This window comes from Porites lutea, chromosome 5, assembly GCF_958299795.1.
Source record: "Porites lutea chromosome 5, jaPorLute2.1, whole genome shotgun sequence".
NCBI classification, from domain to species: domain Eukaryota; kingdom Metazoa; phylum Cnidaria; class Anthozoa; order Scleractinia; family Poritidae; genus Porites; species Porites lutea.
The window spans coordinates 36,049,437-36,063,738 of record NC_133205.1 but is presented as its reverse complement, the minus strand read 5'-3'; the positions used below and the strand labels follow the sequence as shown (position 1 = coordinate 36,063,738).

Sequence of the window (14,302 nt, the reverse complement as noted above, 5' to 3'; positions counted from 1 at the left end):
GAGCAGCCAGGAGCAAACAGCGACACAGTTTAATACGAGAGTAGGCAGAGATCTGGGCAGCCCGGATCAGAGCGTGACATAGAGAGACTAGACATGCGTCCTGGGACAGACCCAGAAGGAAAACAAGATCCACAAAGAACACTAAATACAGCGAAAAGCGAACATTTGCTTGTCTACTATATTAGATTCTGCAAAGGTCACAAGGAATTTACTTGTTATTAGCAATATTTATTTAGTTTATTTGTTTAGGTTTTTTTGTTTTCTTTCGCACCGTTGCACTATATCCAAGTGATGGGAGGAGAGATGTAATGGCGTGATGAGTGACACACCTAGTGACGCTAATAGTACGCATATTAGGTATTGTTATATATAACGTGTGAGGTTATCCTACAATAGAGAGAGTAATACGGACGTTAGCTGTAGCTTTACGAATTGTAAAGTATGTAAGACGCAAACTCGACATTAAAAAAAAAGACCTGGAAAGGGATAAATAATTTGTTAAACCGTAAAAGCAAAAATTCTAAATGAATTAACTCACTTAACGGTTACAAAAACAATAACAAAGTTACCCATGACCCGACACCTAAACCTAATATTCTCAGTGACCACCTTGCAATATTTTCATTTTCGTTTATTAAAGATTTTATACATTATTTTTTGCAAAAATTCTGTTGAAGTTAGACAATAGAGTTATCGACCGATAGTTATTTGGTTCAGTCAGAAGCATATAACCCCTTTTAGTAAAATCCAACTAGTGGTCTATTATCAATGCAGTAAAATCCAACTAGTGGTCTATTATCAATAGCCCATGCGGCCTCCGGCCTCATTGGCTATTGACTCAGAGCCCATTCGGGCTCGAGGAATAATTGTTAAATATACTTCTGGTTCAGTCTCGTCATCTGCTGGGTATAGTCTAGAAGGTGATCTTTCTTAGCAATATTTTAATCTTTTTAATGTTAATGCTATTGTACAGATTTATATGCTATAGCATAAGTTTTCCTCTTTTTCTTTTAAAGAAGTTTTTCATTTTTTTTAAATTTTACGATGAGGCTGCGTGTAATTGAATTCACCGGCTTTGGCCGATATTTCAAGATGTTGGCGAATTGATCCACTATATATAAACCATTTTTTTCTTTATTTTTGATATTCATTTAAGAGCGATGTCATAAGTTTGAGGTTGAGTTGTATCTGGACCGTCAAATGTTCTTGAGCCTTAATCACGTGGTATGTTAGTACGGGCAACAATCACTTATATTATACCTTTGCAAGATTGTGCAGCTCAAGCAGTTTGACAAACGTCCCATAACACCTGCGGCTTCTTACACAGTTAATGTATGGATTGACGAAGTTTAATTTGAAAGAACGTTGACATTATTGGAAATGGCCCGAGGAACAACCAAAAGAGGCAACCAGAAAACAATCGCTGCCCCTAATATGACTGCGATTGTTTTTGCTTCTTTTCGCTCCGTGCAAAAGGCAGCCTTTGTTCGCTAGTTGAAGTGTCTTGTACTTGAGTCAGCGACTGCTCCAACCTTCTGGCAACTACAAAGATGTAACCGTATATCAAAACTGTTCCAATCACCCTTTAAGGCCCAAATAATTTTTTTAAAAAATTTTAGGCTTTAAGGGTGGTATTGTTAAATGTGTTGTATCTTCCTATATAGTTAAAGGGATCAAAACAAAATTAACATATATATGTGGTAGACAAGACTTTGGACTATCTGCCAATCAACGTTTTATCAATAAGTAACTAATAATACTTAACAGGTTGTTAAACATTAACATTATATGGAATGGAGATGATATAAACTGCGGAAATACAAATTTAAAATGAAGATATGATCTCCCGGATAACGGCCGAAGTTCGCCATTTCTTGTAGAATCGACTTTCTGACAATGTAACTTCGAATACTTTGCGTTGCTTGAGCTATTTTGCTGTTAACATCGAACGTTTCCTCACAAAATCCGGTATGCCGTTGTAATATAAGCAATAATGTTATTGGTGCGAAGTAAGCCAATTAGGTCAAATGTTTCAATTCCAACAACATCATTTTCGCGCGTTTTTTCCACAAATGACGTCATGTGCCGTGTGTATTATGACGTAATTTATCATCCTTCCCCCATCAATTCTCAATATTTGAAGACGTGAGGGGTTGACAGCCCTGCGTAATGAGCCGTGAATTCACATGCGAGGCAGTTATAATATTTCTACCTCCTCAATTTCCCTGAATTTGACGTAAATATCTTCGAAGCAATTTTATCCATTCAAATATTTCAATCTGCGACCAAATACAGAGAAGTTCTTATAAAATATTTTCACTGCTCATAACGCATGAAGGAATGCCGATTTACGGGAACAACTAAAGGATTCATTTTTCAAATAACCAATTCATTATTAAATAGAATTTTGGGGGGTACGTTTGACCTGCCTTGACTGTAACAGCCATAACTTACAAAATCAGAAGCGAACGCCTTGGTCCGGGACAAATTTTACTGAAGACTGTTAGAATTGAGGTGTTTACCAGTATTATTAGGATGAGAGATAATTTCTAACCATTTTGATTGGCAAACATTCTTATAATGTTAATATTAGCCTGTTTACAAAGCCTTTGAGTTCAAAACTGGATCAGTTCTTGGTAATAAGTTCGAGATTGTTTCTTTCGTGTTAGACGACTAGGCTTCAATGAAATTTCCTAGATTAACAATTCGTTCGATCAGTAACCTTCCTAGAGTCCGAGTTCTTCAAATCGTTTGTTAACACGTGAAGTATAATTTCTTCAGTGTGATGTAGCAGTGAGCCGGCGTAGCAGCGAACCGTTGAAGGTTCAATATACTCAGTTCCCTGATTGACGTGGCTCAGTCATTTAGTTACGGGCCTTGCTCATCGAACAATCAGCCTACTTGATCAGTTATACAGTGCAGACAAATTCCGCTTTGAACTTTTTTGTATCTCAAGATGACGGCACATGCTTCCATCGTGCTTTTCTTCACAATAATTGCAGTTTGTATCCAGGAACTTGGTATGGCAACCAGTCCAGTGGCAATGGATCAGACTGAAACCAAAGATGAGACAGCGAAAGACAACACAGAAAATCAAGGTAATGTACAAGTACTGTTGCAGATACTATGGCAGAGTTTCAATCTAATAACAGAGCTTTTGTTCTTAATTTAGCGTTCGAAATAAACGTTCCTAACTGATAATGAAAAAGAGATAAAAGTAGTCAGTTCATAGCGACAAAACGAGTATTGTCAGTTGGCAACACCACAACGGCTTCAAAATCGGCCTGAAAGATACAAATAGAGCAATTAGCAATAGATTCCAGCTAGGTGGAAAGAAATTTTGAAAAATTTAATTGTATAGAGACAAATAACCTACGAGTTTTACATTTTGTCGCCTTGTATGTCTCACTATACAATAATGAAACCGAACTTCAAGAATATCAAACTACAAAACTAAAGAATCGAAAGGCGTTTGTTGTCTTGCAGGAGTAACCTTAGATCAGGCCCAATTTTTTAGCGGTTTTCATACATTCTCTCTAACGGTCACGAGCTGACGGATGTATGGCTTTTAATACTATAAAATAAACAGACATTCAAACTAGTGTTCTTATAAATTACTCTGAGGCGCTTAAGAGTTTTTCTTCCTTTTCGTTTTCAAATGCATTGTTCATGTTTTAACGACAAACATGTATTATCCTTCTCTCAATAAACTCTAGAAAACGCTTCTAAAAGTTCTGAAAACGTCTCATTTTGCTGTTGTACGGAAATCACTATTGCTTTCAAAAAGATGTATCCAAAGAAACGTATATGAGGTGGATCAGGAGCTCGGCGGTGGGGAATTGTCTCCCTTTGCGTATCCGGGGGTGGGGAATAGACCACTAGGAAAGACAAAAATTGCAATCCCATTAAAAGGTCAAATTGAACCATGCATTAGTAAACGTATACCGAATTAGTATCCAAGAAGGTATGTGAATGTTAATGACTTACTTGTACCTACACCTACTCGACACTAACGAATTTATATACAGGAACGCAGTTGAATATTAATAAAGCACCTATACCTATGCACCAACAAGGCTTAATTCTTACCCTCGACAACTACTTACAACTTTGGTGATTTTCACATATCCCAACTGCTAGTCTGGGCGTTTTCATTTCTGTCCTATTATTCTCTTTTGGTTTTAGTACACCGGCTGGCAATGGAGTCGATAAGCTTGGCAGGGTAGTGGAGCTGTAAATATGTGTACAGTTGACTCTATCTTAAAGGACACCTCTATAAGACGCACACCTCTGCAAAACGGACACTTAGAGTTGGTCCCTGCCTTTCTTACCTCCCTTTATTTGACTCACTATAAGACGGACACCTCTCTAAGACGGACACTTAGTGCCGGTCCCAAAGGTGTCCGTCTTAGAGAGAGTTGACTGTGTTGTATCTAACGCCCTAAAGAACATACAATTTAGCTGTTAATCAACTCCCCTAGGTATACCACGTTCGCCAAGCCCTTCTTTGCATTTGTTGTTTGTAACTTAAATCGCCTTCTAGCATATTCAGTTCAGCTTTTATTTCAACGTTGTTTCTTCAAGAGCACTAAGTAGTAGTTTCCTACATATATCAGGAGTATCTCTTTTGCGGTCAGAAGTTTTGCGCCAAAACAATATTAATGTAAGTGCGTTGTCCATTCCTTGCTGTATTTCTTTTGCGCTCGCAGTATTTCTGAAGTTTTATTTTCACCTTGTATTTCAGTTTATACAAACCACAAAATAACAAATCAATACGACAAATTACGGTACATAGGACCTAATATCAGTCCAGTCTTTGGGGTCAATAGTCTACCATCTTGCTTATTGCTGTAACCCTCGAGGACTCAAATCGGAATAAAGTTGTGCGTCTATTCTTAGCTCTGATCGGTAAAAGAAGTTGCCTTATGGCAGCCATAATGTGGACTTTAACGATGAAGATATGATTAATTGATTTCATGATTTTTTCCAGATGACGATCTTCCTAATGACCCTTACATGAACTACTTGCTGTGTCCGCACTTTCACTTTAGTGGGACGTTTCTAGCAGATGCTCCCACTGGTAATAACATATATTCCAACTTCAACCCTGAGAAGTTCAACCAATCGGACATGTCATGGAACCCTAAAGGAAGCGGAGAGTGGAGCGTAAGTGCCACTGTGACCGGGATTTGCTATACCAATGGTGACTGGGACGAGTATGGAGGAGAAGATAACGCTAACGATGATCTAATATTGGGAGCCCCTGTACTGGGTAAGAAGGGCCCTAGTAACGTACTGTATGGATTGTAAGACTCACATTGATTCACAGCGTAACATTAAACAAGATTCATCATCATGTACGAAGGACAAATGTCTCCCATATTCGATAGATACCCAAAATATTCAGTTTAAAATGAGTACTGAAATTTTAATTACAAAGAAAGAACAACCGTTCTTATGCCACAAGTTGATGGAATGTTGTTGCAAACAATTCAAGCCTGGCCGGGGGGGGAAGGGGGAACCCGATTTTTTCCTCATAAGATACCAGTATATCTAAAATGTACTTGAAATTATCTTGAAACAGAATACCATATACCCCCAAAAAATTTGTCAGGGCACTGAGACTCTTAGTCTCCCTCGAAGCCGCTTTTAGTGTCGCCACGCAATGCTCCTCCCCACAACTTTATTGACGTTTGTAGGGAGAAGCGTTACGTGACGGCGACACTAAACGGCTGCGAGGGAAACCATGAGTCTCCAGTCCGTCCAACCTTTATAACTTTATAAATCGGAATATTTTTAAAGACAGGCTAATGACATGAGTGTCAAAGGCAAGACAAGACAAGACTGTATATCTAGCCGATTTTTTGAAAACCAACCTAACGAAATTTGCAGTCAATTGAGTGAAAAAACGTCTACTCAAAAGGCATTTTTCTTAAGCCCGAGAAGCTCCAAAATCATAGTAACGAAAGAAAAGGAAAGGAGAAAAAGAAAGAGCGAGGAGAAGGAAAAGAAGGAGAAGGAAACAAAAGCAATGGTTGCACTCTCAGTTTTTATAATAGCTACTTTGGAGAAGTAGCTTTAGTTTTTGGCCGGAAAAAACTGTTCGACGCAAAAGGTCCATTTGGCGATAACGTTATAAAAAATGCGGCTAGATATGTATATATTTAGTAAAATCCAACTAGTTGTCTATTAGCAATACTGCGTTCTGATTGGTTGAGCTACTACTAGGCTATATGTTATAGCCCACTAATAGCGAAAAGCGCTGGCTTTGAAAACCAAAACAATTGCGGCTGAATCGCGTTTTGATAGCTAAAGTTGATTTGTCGCGACATTTTTGATCAACTAGTTGAATTTTACAAAAAACAATTATTCCTCTCGCCCTCGTGGCCTCTGAGTCAATAGCCCACTCGGCCTTCGGCCTCATGGACTATTGACTCAAAGCCCATTCGGGCTCGAGGAATAATTGTTATAAAGCTATTCAAATGAAGCCGGTGAAAAGTTTCGGAAATATTCAATGTGCCAGTATTGAAATACTTATGGGAAGAATCTTTTATTCAAGTCAGTGTAAAATTAAGAACATTTCTAGTACCAAACTGCCTTTCTTATTCATCAGATGGTGGGGACAAGACGTCTGCAAAGTTGGTAGACCTGGACACTGAAGCTCAGTTGTATTATTGTGAAATGTGGGGTTGGAGAATTCGAATCGGGGATCTGTTTTCCGCTGATTATACTCCAATACCACCTCAATACCTGTGGAAGAAAAAGATTACCAAAGAAGGGGAGAAAACTAATAGTACTGCTTTTGGTGTAGCTTATCAGTCGGTGCTATCAAACGTTACGTGGATAGACAATGGAAACGGCTCCCCGTTTATCCAGAAGCTTCAAAGGGCGATGAACCATGTTAACATTTCCGGCAAAGATCTTTCTATACGTTTCAATCTTGATATGTACGAGAGCTATTCAAGAAAAAACACCTTTACAACGGGACGCATAACAGGTATAAGTTTATTACGTTTTTTTTATTTTTTATATTTTATATTTCCCACGAGGTACGACCAATCAGAAGCATCACCCAGATCTGGGTAATGACGCGTCATCAGTATGGAATTTCTGCGCTCGTTTCTTAGACGTCATTTGGCGGGGAAACCAGTGGTAGCGTCGCCAAATGTCGGCTGTCAGTCTCAGGCTACGATTTTAGTATTCCCAAAGCTCTTTTCAGTCTTCTTTTGGAAGTTAAAAGCCTGGGAGTAACTCTTTACTTTTCGTAGGTGTTTTACTGTGTTCGATGCCGGCAGATCCACCGATCCTAATTTTAGAGCCGCTTCAAACAGCTTCACAAAGCGGGTAATTGTCAAAAATGATTCCGGGTGAGCTGAATAATAAAAATAAAAAAAAATAAAAAAATAATAATAATAATAACAATTAAAATTTGTATAGCGCCTATCCAATCCTGTTCTAGGCGCTTTACACAACATCCCAGACAGTTAAGTGAAAATTAACATTCCAAACAATTAAATAAATAATTAAGTAATCAATAATTAAATAAAATTTAACATTCCAAACAAATCAAACAGTAAATGAATTAAAATTGAGATAAAAATGGCCATACCAACAGTAATAAGCTTTCCTAAAAAGATAAGTCAAATTATCACATGAACGGATGTTGTCAGGTAGCCTGTTCCATAGGTCAGGAGCAGCGACACCTAAGGCTCTAGACCCATAAGATTTCATGTTAAGAAGGCTTTAGGCGTTGTGAGCTGGGTGACCGGAGAGTTCTGGGCGGTAAATAGCGAGTTACCAAATCTTGAATGTAGGTGGGTGCTTGTTGGTGTAGAGCCTTGAGGGTGAGCAGCAGGATCTTGAATAGTCATACGCTCATTTACAGGAAGCCAGTGTAGATCGGAGAGAACTGGAGTGATGTGGTCGTATTTGCGGGAGCATTTAATCAGGCGGGCGGCAGCATTCTGTACTCTGATTGAAGCTTTTTCAAAACATACTTCGGCACATTATACAACTGAGAGAATTGCAGTAGTCAAGCTTGGAGGATACAGACAGAATTGGCATAAGGAAGCATAGACATAGTGCTGTTAAAAATGACACCGATGGTTCTGGCAGAGTAGGATGGATGAATTGTATCCTTTCCAAAACGAAGTGGTGGTAGAGACGTTATGGAACGGTGCTTAGAGTCGAGGTAGAGAAGTTCAGTTTTGTCCTTATTTAGTCTCAGTTTATTGAGAGACATCCATCTATCAAGCTCAGACAAGCAATCCTGTATTTTGGCAATGTTGCTGGCTAATTCTAGGTCGTTGTTTTTGGTGAAAAAGAGATGTATAATTGAGTATCATCAGCGAAGAAATCAAATTGCATCTTCTGATGACGCAGAACGTCAGCCAGTGGCGTTGTATAAAGTAGGTATAGTATGGGTCCAAGGACAGAGCCTTGAGGCACACCCTAGTTGTGTTCGCGAGGTTGTGATTTTTTCCTTCGATTAAGGCAAATTTTGTGCGGTTTGTAAGGTACGACCGAAACCAGTCGAATAGCATCTAAAGGGCTTTAAAATCGGATTTTCAGGGGAAAAAAAATCAGAAATCGGGGCTAATATGTGTAATTTAATGTGCTTATTTCAGCAGGCAAATGCTTTTGTCAGTGACACTCTTTCGTGTCATTTTTAAGTTAGAGAAAGCGGCCAACCAATTACCGAGAGGAATATGACATACGCCAACTTCCGCTTTGCCCCTAGTGGTTCCAAATAGCTGGCCATGTAATAGAAGCAATAACTTCTTGTTGCTAATAGTTTTGAAAGAATAACAGTGTAGCTTGTGATACTTGCTGCCTGTTCACGCATTCTTTTTTCTGACTCCTTTATTTCGCAGGCACAATAGGTTTGTTGGGTGTCAAGTCTCCAAAATTCGTTACTCACGGTCGTACGCTGAAGTCATTGTCAACTCAACTGCAAGATGCACCGTTTTATGTGGATCAAGCGAAAAGAAAGGTGTTTGTAGACTTTGGAAACAGTTTACCAATTGATGGAAATGGGAACTTGGACAGAGGGGTCCTGGATACTTTATTTTTGGCTGTACCTAGGAACACAAATCCAGCGCTTAACTGTTCTGATGATTTCCTATGGCTAGGTAATGTCAAATACAGGTCACCAAACTGGTATACCAACACTGCCGGAGTCCAGGTTTTCCCATCATATGGCACTTTTTCACCACAAGATATGGGCACAATTAATAGCAAACCATTGGCTGTCGCTCAGGTATTACTCAATCTACATGATTATACATGTAACAGATAAAAATTAATGGCAAACATCGCTTTGGAATTTTCTTTGTGAGTATTTAAATCCAGCATAAAATTATTCAGGAGTCAGTGCTAAAACATTTTTTCAAGCAATACTTGGTTTGCCAAAAAAAAAGCTTCCCGTTGCGTGGTCTCAGACAGCCTCCTTTCTAAAAATAGCGTTTTATGGATTAGGGAGACCGATGACTCAGTGGGGTTAAGTTGTTTTTTGTTTTTACACAAAATAAAAATACGATAGAAAAGGGGCCATTAAGAACCTAACTTTGTTTAGGAACAAGCTACATAAAATTTTAAACTTCTGTTAGCTCATGTGAAAAACTACGGGCGGATTTAGGGGTTGGCTGAGTGCATCGTGGTCACAAGACACTATCTTTCAACTGTTTACCCAGCACATGCTTTTGGACGGAAAATAAAATGCCTTTTATTTTTAAACTCTTGAAAATACTGCTCGTACTGAGCACTGATAGAGTTTCTCACCGTACATGTACATTCTCGTTGTCGGTACTCTTTCTCAAAATTTTAACGCCCATGTTAATTTATAGGTTAAAGGTTCCTTGCCAAACTTAGACTGCAAGAAGATAGTGTTAGCGGAAGCTAAAGATGGTAGAGCTATTCATCCATACGACGAGTGGGCCTTTCGAAAAAATCCTTTTGAGCAAGCTACTGTAAAGATCTTTGCAACAAAGTTTGGAAAACCTCTTAATAACGCAACTGTGAACCTGGAACCTTGCAATGTTAATTGTCCCAGATATATCGAAGAAGGACCATCAGTCGGTCAACCGCCTTTGCCTGAAGTACCGTCCCATGTTCTCACTGATGGCAATGGGATCGCAGAGTACACCATATCAACAATAGATCCTAAGAATGACAGGAGCTTCATCGACGGGCAGCTTTACTTTTTAAGATACTCGTTCTTCGATCAAAAGCTGACAGACTGTTTGGACATGTGCAAAAACGATCCGTTACTTCCGTTCGTTACTTAATTCGCTGGTTGTTATTCGGGTGTTTGACGATTATACTATTGATGGCGAGCCAACCTGGTTAGATCATGTGTATCCTATTTTCCAGCAATACGCCAATTTGTATCCAGTGATGACTGAAAACTTCGTAGATTTAGGGAATTACCATGAAGTTATAAATTATCGTCACAGGATCCAAGTATGTCTCGAGTTACCTGAATCACATCCAAACTACATGCCTGTTACACGAGACCTGTCGAAGTCCAAGCGCGATGTTATCTTGAAATGGCTTAAACAGGAAAATCCTCTTGTTGGTAATCCAGAAAACTTGTACACAGTGGAACAACTCCGTGAAGACCTACAGATTGCACTTCAGCTGGAACATTCAACTATTCCACCATACTTAACTGCTTGGGCCTCCATCAAGAAAAGCTACAACCAGGAGGTGAAAAATATCTTGAGAGACATAGTGATCCAAGAGATGATGCATATGGCTCTTGTTGCCAACATAATCAACGCTGTTGGAGGAAAACCGTCTTTTCATTCAGAAGACTTTATCCCCCACTACCCATCAAGACTTCCCGGTGGTGTACACCCTGATTTGGTAGTTCCAGTGGAGAAGATCTCCCTTGCGTTAATAAGGAATATTTTTATGACAATTGAGCAGCCAGAGTATGAGCTACAAGACAATCTGGTACATATTTGGGAATATGTTAACCGTACTAGATCCAGTCATTGTCGGACGAATGGCAAAGGGACAGGCTGCTTGAAAGAAGACAAGAACAACTATCTTGGCCATTGTCACCATCCATCTGATTTGGAGGACATCGCAAGGTCTGGTATACGAGGTGAGCCTTGAGGACCTATTGTTACACTGTACTTGATTATGAGAGGGGCACTTTCATTTATACATGCACTATGTTGGTGAGTGCCCCTTTGAAGGGTAACATTTTTCAACAATTTGGTTTTTAAATCAGTCTGCTAGTGAACTTCATGATTTTATCAGACGCGTTCCTACTTAGACGTTTTTACACTTATCTATTGGGTTCAGCCAATTATATGACGTCAAAATTACGTACCATTGTGTCACTCTAATAGGCTACATTGTAGATCTGATATGAAATAATGATTACACTAGAAGTACGTGTATCGCACAACCTCGTGAAACTAAGGTTAAGGGCCGGCAGGAAAAAAAAAAGGAAAAACGGACTATCAAAAAGTCGTATCCTGGACCGCTTTATTATTAGGCAGACTCCTTACCTTACAACTTAACTACGATACGTAACAAGTAATATGCTCGGGAAAAAAAATATTATATGCACTTTTCATCAGAAACTCTGTCGGAACACGCCGTTTAAAGGTGGTAGAGCCGCACTTAAGGAAAAATAGGCAGCGTTTTGATTGTATAAAGGCCAACTTTAAACTGAATTCATCGCATTTGAAACGTACGTACGTACCCCTTACTGAGACGATAAACTCGTTTGCAAAACAAATGCCGGTTATCTTACCTCTGTTTCGCTCTTATTCTGAAGCTGACTGTCCAAATCGCTTCCTTGTTTTCTTTAATGAACTTCTGCTATCGAAATTCATCGCCAGAAAAATTGCTTGACCGCTTCGAAAATATAACTTTTCGTCCTAATTCAAGCTCCAGTTGTTTCACAAACTGGTTTCACAAGTTGATGTTTCTTTAGCCAGGCAATCATAATCGTTACACACAAAAGCTGTCACACGTTCTCCACCTTACAAAAGGTTTAGCGCCAAAATACAGCAGCAGTTGTTAAAATACTCAGCGATACTACACATCAAATGTATATTTTATAAAAAGCACTTCATTTTAATGACAATGTATTTAGCACAAGTACTAATTATAAATTAGGACACTATTTTCCACTGGAAACGGGACCGTCATTTTGCGTGGTGATCTGAGCAATTCTAAACACTCATTATAGGCACTAAAGTACCAATTGGGGATACTGTATTGACGTGCACTGCTGGAAACGGGACGATGATTTTAAGTGGCCAACCGTTAAATGGACTTTGAATTAAACCAACAAATAAGGTTTTTATTTTTAATTTCAGGTCACCTACCTGCTGCAATGGAACGGTCGCGTCAAGTCATGGCAAATAAGAAAATGGGGAAACAGGTATTGTGGTCGCTAGAGAAGTGATTACTAAGAAATACAGCGCAATTTCTCACTCCTTGTTATGTGGTAGCTTGTGTAGGAAATCTGTTACCACCAGCTAACCTCCCTTCTTTACCACGAAGGCTGGTGATTATAAAAATGGAAGGGCTCAAACACGTGACCGCTTTAATTGGGCTCATCAAATACGATAATTTAACATTGTCATACTGAAAATTAATTTAGAATGTTTTAAGTACATGGGTATGGCTTAGGAGTCCTGCTGGGTTGAAGCAAAGCTGGCACTTGTTCTTAGTTGTATTTGGCAAAAATCACCCGTGTTTTATTCTGAAATTGACTTGTTTCTTTTAATCTTTATCTCAATGTATTCAGCTCCCTGGAAAAGAAAGTAGCAAATTTGGACATCACTATAACACAATTGGTAATTTTTACCATCACATCTTGAAAGTCCTTGGAAATTTGACAGATTGTGGAAATAATAACAGCATCTTTACAGGACACATGAGTAAACAGGTTACAACTCGCTGGCATCTTAAAAAGCACGATAACATTTCAGTCTACGACTACCACTCTGCCGTTGACGCCATTTACACGATTATTGACCAGGGTGAAGGAAGCAATCCTTGTAACCCTATTACTAAGGATGAACTGGGTCAAAAGGATCTTTCACATTACTTCATGTTTCAATCAATTGCCGAGGAGAGAGGGATTCAGGTGGTCAAGGCGAATACAAAAACTGCTGATGCTGCGGCTTTGGGTGAAGCGCCGAAGGTACGTTGTACGAGGCAAGAAAATAAAGATGGGATATAGGGAGGATGGATTGACCAAGCTTTTCTGTCTTAAGAGAAGGAAGGGTGGCAACTCTCCTTGTTCTCTTTATGCTAGGAACGGAACCATTGTAAGCTCAAAGCAGTTGAGCCCTTTGCCCTCAGATTCACTTACTTAATTCACATCACATTTGGAGTGTTCAGAATATCATGTCCCTCTTCAGTGTAGTGCTATCTAGCTGGTATGTCTTTCAACTTACCATATTTTTTCAGAAAGAGCCAGGTTATTCTATCCTTTTGTGGAACCTTCAACTGCAGGATGGGTAGCAATGATTCTTATAGATAAGACTTTACTCACAGTCGAACTGTAGCAACATTTTCAATCTGCGTCCTGTGAAAGATTTTGATGTGAGCGAATTTTTATGGCCGGTTTAATCAAGATCATTGTTTTTTCATCTCCCACATCCCTAATGTTTTACGCTCTAAAATGATTACTGATGATAATTGTGGTTTACCCTCAATAGCCTTGCAACGGCAGCTACTACTTCAATGGTTCCAAGATAAGCTTTGATCCCGAAGGTGTTTGGCCAATGATTCCTAATCCCAAGCTGTCGGATTATACGCCCGGCTCAAAAGCGTACAGGCAAGCTGTATTGTTCAACAAAGCGTATACCAAGTTGCTCAAATCTCTGGAAAACACCTTTAACGGAAACCCTCATGAGGGACTGGAGAATGCTATCGGCCTTATGTACGGAGTTGAGCTTCATTTGAAAAAATTGTTACGCACGCCTGTTGACGACGATGGTGACCCAGATATTGGGCCTAACGCTGGTCCAACTTTTGACTTTACACCGTAAAGCGTTCTAGATTTGCACAGTGCCTTTGCTAAGTATATTCATTACTTAGATGATGAATTCATTCTGATTAATCTCATTTTGCAAGTGATTAGCTTTTTATTGTAAAGGTAATGTTGTTAGCAGATTTCACTTTTAGACGTGTGTCTGTCTACGATCTTCATGTAGTTTTTGCAATTTAACACTGTTCTGTTTGGAGTTTCATTGGGCGTTTGAAGATCTCAGGTTGGTTACTATGTGTAGTGAAGCAACATTAGTTTGTAAAGTTTGTTGACATT

The 14,302-nt window shown here is 39.2% G+C and overlaps 1 pseudogene; it reads left to right on the top strand.

The window, feature by feature from the left end:
- Positions 1 to 2,956: 2,956 nt before the first annotated feature.
- Positions 2,957 to 14,027, top strand: LOC140938314 (uncharacterized; annotated as a pseudogene).
- Positions 14,028 to 14,302: the final 275 nt, after the last annotated feature.